Below are 6372 nucleotides of genomic sequence, written 5' to 3'. Positions count from 1 at the left end.
GAATAGTAAATCCTCAATTAGAAGTAAAAAAATAAAAAATATCGGGGTTACCTTCGTGGTAGGGCGAATGAGAATGACGTGAGCTAAAGAGGGGTAAAACGGTTTTCAGAAAATGAGAGCGTGTCTATTTTCGTAAGCAGAAGCGAAAGTGCCTAAATCCGAACTCATGCGTAAGATAAATGCCTTTTTTTTAATTAGCTCTTTATAATTTTATTAGCCACCCACCTATACTGGATACTTTTTACGTAGCTATTATTATAATTTATTTATGAATTTAATACGTTGAAACATTAATTAAAGAGGATACATAGATCTGATTATTACATCGAAACATTGAAATATTAATTAAAGAGGATAAATAATTTAACATTGTTATGATTATTACATTGAAACATTAATTGAAGAAATTTCTAATTACTTATGTATCCTCTATTCTAATTTAACAATAAACCTATTTTAATAGATAGAGGATACATAGATATTTCAAATATAACTGATGCTACTCTTTGTGTTCCATCTGACAATTCTGAAGCAAGTTGTCACAATTGATACAACTCATTTGTGGCAAATAATGTTGTCCTTTTTTATATATTCATCCATACAAACAGTTACGGTATCTCATTGGCTACAGACTTTTTTGTAACTAAATGAGTAGTAAATTTGCTACGACCATATTTCGTCTTTTTTTATAATTAAATTGCTACGGATACTAACGAATTGGTCACAAAAAATATTGGACTATTTTTAGTAACATTGTGTCATATTCTGTAGCTAATATTTGTTATTATTTACTTTGTAGCTAAATTTGATAACTATACAGAACAATTATACTAGTATACCATCAATTACACCAAATTAAAGGTTAACGACGTCTTTAATTGTTTATGGTACTAGGATTTCACCTACAATTATATTTATCTAAAAATTAAATCGATTTGTTATATATATCGTATATATATATAGGAGTATCTTGAAGTTTCGAAGCTGTAGCAATTAGGTTTTCTTTGTTTTTACAATTTACATCATACAGCCAAACCCTAGATCTATTAGAGTGCTCAGCAGGTAAGCCACACACATCACACATGGATACGCCGAACGATACGTTGAGAGAAAAGGAGAACCAAAAAGTCTCTGAAAATCAAGATTGGTCCAAGCTTTGCCCAGATCTTTTGCAAAAGATCATCGAAAGCTTGAGGTCTATTGATTATCACCGAGCAAAAATTGTTTGCTCAGATTGGTATTACGTTTGGAAAACATGTGCAAAGCGACGTCTATGTCCATGGCGGATCATATACCAAGATAAAACTTATAAGTTGTTAGATCCCGGAGAAGACAAGATTTACACGACACAATACGTCGGACTCTCTGACAATACCTATTGTATGGCTAGCTCCGGATATTGGCTGTTGATGGTAGATTGTCGTCTTGATTTCTATATTTTTAACCTTTTAACATGCGAGAAGATCAATCTTCCTTCAATGGAGACTCTAATACGTGGTGGTGCACAAGTGAGATTCGAGAGAAGTGGTGAGTCAGGACGCCGCGAGTGGGGACACTTTGTTGAGCCTTGTCGTAAGGATCATGTGTCGGAAAACATCTACGGATGCAAACGATCAGGAGCTGTTGTGTGGATAAACGAGAGGACAAGGGATTATTTCGTTGCTTGGATTTTCAAAAAGCATTACGTGTTCACATACAAGAATGGAGATGATTCGTGGTGGAACTGGAATAGTAATTGGCAAACCGGTGGCAAAAATTTGGGTTATCTTGATTTGGCTTATAAGAATAGTAAGCTTTATCTATATACTACCGATGATTATATCAAGATTATCGATTTCTCTGGAGATGTCCCCAAGGAAGAAACCGAGAATAACCCCTATATAGATCATCGTTTTAACATCTTTGGTATGATTGAAAGCGGATATAATATGAGGAGGAGAATAGCCATTGAGAAATCAGGAGAGGTTTTGGTCATCTTGAATTTAGTAAAACTAAAAGAACTTTTCTTTTACATCTTTAAGATGAATCCTGAGAGTGGCAAATGGAAAAGGGTATATTCTATCGGAGATGATGAGATGTTGATTTTGGATCATGGGGTTACAATAAGAGCACCGGTGATGGAATAAAGTCTGGTTCGATCTTTTTCGTTGAACATTGTGATCGTTGGCCAATTTATTATTTTTGTTCTTCAGATTGCGGCATATTTGATATTGCCACAAAGAGAATTAATTGGCGAATTTGGCGTAACGAATCTCGTGAACGTACGAATAGAAGTCATTGGCTTGCTCCAGGATTTTGATTAGTGTTTTGAAGTCATGTTAGTATTCTTCAACAATTTTTAAGTGATATTGTTATTGTTTATTATTATTATTATTATTAATAATTTAACTTATAGCATGATTTGTAATAGAATGTTCAAAGGGTAACAACTCCAAGGAGAAGATTATGTCAGCCGTTTGACTAATGAACTAGCAAATCTAATCTAAACTCAACGCGAAATCTAATCTGATAAGGATAAAGACAAGTTCATGTCAGCTGTGTTGACTTACAAGTTGTTAAGGTTTAAGAACTTAACAGGCGTGGACACTCTTTCTTGACCATAATAACCAAGAAACTTGCTTTAGAAGTAACAGTGTAAATGAAGAAAAGATTAAAGCTTGCTGAAAGAAAAGAACACAGGGCAATGGGTTCACGACTCATTAACCAAATTAAAGTTACGTCTCGTTGAGGCTTAGCTCGGAATCAATAAGTTTTAGATGGTGTGTACAAACAAAAACAAAACAAGTGAAATGCCTAATACCGATTCTTGCCCAAGAAAGGAAAACAATGAACAAAGCTTATGGAAAATAAGTTAATTCTCAATTTACCACACCAGTCTACCTCTCTCACACGTCTCTCTCTCTCTCTCTCACTCGCAACCCTAAATGCAAAGTGATACATATGAAGCTCATCATCCTCCTATACTTAATCAATACAAGCTTTGTCAACACAAGCTTTATTGGTTGTTAGCCTTTTGAAGTCTTCTGGTTCCAAAAGCTTGACCTACTAAATAACTCAAGTTAAATTTCCATCCACCTCAGTTAGTCTTTGTGTTGTCCTTGTTTGACATATGTTTGAAACAACATAAATTTAAAAAGAGAAAAGGATTCATGACTCAGGAGAAAAGCAACATATGATAAGAGTTTGACCAATGACAAATTGACGGCAGTAAGAATAATTTACTCGAAGATTGTCTTCTAATTAAGCAGTATTTAAAATTGGACCGAATACATTTAGGTTGAATAGCTACAACCGGTCGATAAACAATACTCTTATGACCCGGATTGATAAAAACGAATATATTATGATTCACAAAAAGTCAAGTCACAAACTTTGGATTAGTTAGGATTCTATATAGAAAGATTTACTCAAATCCTATCCAAAAGTTGGTTTATTACTCATATCTATAAATTTTTTGAGAATTACTCAAATGTTTAGTGCCCTGTGTATAATTACAATTTACCCACTGGGTTTAGTTTTTCGATTTTGAGTTAAAAAATAAAATAAAAATACACATCAGCAAATTAAAATACACATCAGATATGATTTAACATGTCATTAAACAGTTTTTTTTCAGATCAACAGTTATTTTTTCTTGTTTATATCAAAGAGAGGGAAAGCGAACAGTTTTCACTGTTCACAAACCACGAAATTAAAAAAAAAACTCTCTCTCGTCGCCGGCAACACTCTGTCACTGTCCACTCTCTTGCCGTCAATCTCTCGCCGTCTTTGATCGCTCTCTCTCTCCTCGTCGTCGCTCTCTCTTTCTTCGTCGTCGCTCTCTCTCGCCGTCTTTGTTCGCTCTCTCTCTATCTTCGTCGTCATGTTCGTCTTTGTTTAAACGTTCCGGTATGTGTCGAGTGTTTAGTTTCGAGTTTTCCGGCTGAATATGGGTTTTTATCGATGATTTACGGCTGATTCTCGCCGTCGTTAATAATACCTCATTTTCATATCTATTCGATTCGATGGCTGATTTACTTTTAAGGTTTACGACTGATTTGTTAGATCTATTCGATTTGATGGCTGATTTGTTTTCTTTTGCGGCTGAGTTACGGCTGAGTTTTGTATTGGTGATTGAGTTATTTTGTGCTTTGGATCTGAGTTATGTATTTGTGGCTGAGTTATGTTATACTTTCTGTATGAGTTTGTTTTATGTTATGGCTGATTTTTTTTATGCTGTACTGCTGAATTATATTATTTATCAGATGTCGATGGTGATTATTTATGAAGAACAAGCAAGGGATTACCCCCCAAGACTATACGCCAAAGGAAACTCTAATCTAGAGTTAAGAGAAATTAATACCAATTTCAGGATGGGAGAATTCCCTGCGATTAGGGAACCAATACGACAGGATCTGTGGGAAAAAACGATCTACCTATTGGAATAATCTCTAAGCTAGTTGATAGCCAATTGGTCTGGTCTGGTAAGCTAGTACATTTCGTACTATGTAACCAGTTAAGGGTACATAAGAAGGAGCTTTGGTTTGTCGTCGGCGGTCAACCTATCAGGTTTGGGTTGAATGAATTTGCTCATGTGACGGGGTTAAACATAGACCCAATGCCGACAGAACGGTTTGAACTTGAAGAGGAACACAAAAAGTTCTTCAGACTTTTGAAAGTGCCTGGTGGGGAAGGTCCATCATTAAATGAACTCAGGGAAGGACTGAAAGTGTGCCGGTCATGGATAAACCCTGATCACCGTAAATGGCTGGGACTGTTCCTTCTTCAACACATTGGACTTTATGGTTTGCATCATAACTGTAGAATTCCATATGAAAGTGCCAAAAGAGTTTTTGATGATGAAGCAATGAAGACTTATCCATGGGGTCGGTCAGCATTTGAAGCCCTTGTTGATAGCATAAAGTTGTTGATGCCTATGGGGAAATCGTACACCCTTAGTGGGTTTACACCCGTGTTACAGGCTTGGGCGTATGAGTCCATCAAATGCTTTGGAGATCGGTTTGGAAATACATCAGCTGAAGATGATGCCATACTGTTTCTGTAACATCCGCTAACCAGTTGTATTTTTGGTCTGAGTGTCGATCGACAACATGGGTGTGTCGATCGACACCATCTTTTCCAATTACGATTGGTCTGTTTTAAATGCTGTTTAGTTCGGTTTGGTTCAATTGGAAACCCCTAAACCAAGTATATAAGTGAGAGTGACGAAATAGGGGTTGAGGTTTTTGTCTTTTGTCGCTGTTGTGTGAGAAAAGAGAGAAAAAGAGAGAAAAGGAGAGAAAGTGTTGGAGAGCCTTTGAGTGTGTTCTTGAGAGATTTTTGTCTTGTTCTTGGTGTATTTGGAGAGATCTGTGGCTGTGGAAGGGAGAGCTGTTATTGGGAACGAAGGAGAAGCTTCCTAAGGTGTTGGTTCCACCGTTTCTCATTCAAATCTTCCTGTAAAAGAGGTGAGTGCTTGACCATGGCTGATCTAAGCCTGAGATCTCTTGTGTTTGGCTGTTATTTGTCTATTTGTGGTGTTTGTTTGCTTGGGTTTGTTGTTTTAGTGTTTCCCATAGGTTCCTGAGGCAATCAGGAGGGTTTGAGACGGTTTCGTGGTGATTTGAAATGGAGGTTCGACGTTCAGATTCGTGCAGATCGCGTCTGCAGAGTCAGTGTCGATCGACACCAGTGTGGTGTCGGTCGACACCCTTTTGTGCTAGCGTCGATCAACACCAATCTGGTGTCGGTCGACACCAGGTTGTGTTAGTGTCGATCGACACCAATCTCGTGTCGGTCGACACCACTTTTAACCGTTTGTGAGTTGCTTGTTTGATGTTTTGATTGTGTTTGTTGGTTCAACTTAACAATAGAATATCAGTTACTTGTGTGTATAGCCCAGTAGATGGGAGGATGGCCTCACTGTGTATTTTTAATAATACGTATGCATCTCAATATGTGTTTGTGGTGCAGGTAAAGGCAAAGTGTGATCGTGGAATCAGGGTGATGAGGAGGAGGATGTTCTAGAGGCTTGATTGATTGTGGTCTAGCCATTGTTAGGTTGCTAGAATTGAGCTGATAGAACACTGTAGGATGTTGGAACTTGGTTATTTCTTTGTTAGTTTTGGAGTATTGTTTTGTTGGTCATTGGATTGTTAATGTTGGAATTTTTATTGGTTTATTGGAACTGTTTTGGTTATCCGTTGTTGTTGATTGTTGCTAGGTTGTTAGTGGGTATGGGACCACTAGTAAATTAAAAAAAAAAAAGGTTGTTTGAGTTACTTCGATGGCATGGAAACCATACACGTTCAACGATGGAAACGGTTATTGCTGAAGATATCAGAGCGCTTGGTGAGGTAAGGTTTTGATTGTGTTATGATAGACTGATAGTTA

The 6372-nt window shown here is 36.9% G+C and overlaps 1 pseudogene; it reads left to right on the top strand.

Annotated features, from left to right (window-relative positions):
* Window positions 1-1082: 1082 nt before the first annotated feature.
* LOC104698749 (putative F-box protein At5g38270 pseudogene) lies at window positions 1083-2299 on the top strand (annotated as a pseudogene).
* Window positions 2300-6372: the final 4073 nt, after the last annotated feature.

Source organism: Camelina sativa, chromosome 6, assembly GCF_030686135.1.
Source record: "Camelina sativa cultivar CO46 ecotype springtype chromosome 6, ASM3068613v1".
Lineage (NCBI taxonomy): Eukaryota > Viridiplantae > Streptophyta > Magnoliopsida > Brassicales > Brassicaceae > Camelina > Camelina sativa.
This window is presented reverse-complemented; position numbering and strand designations above follow the sequence as displayed.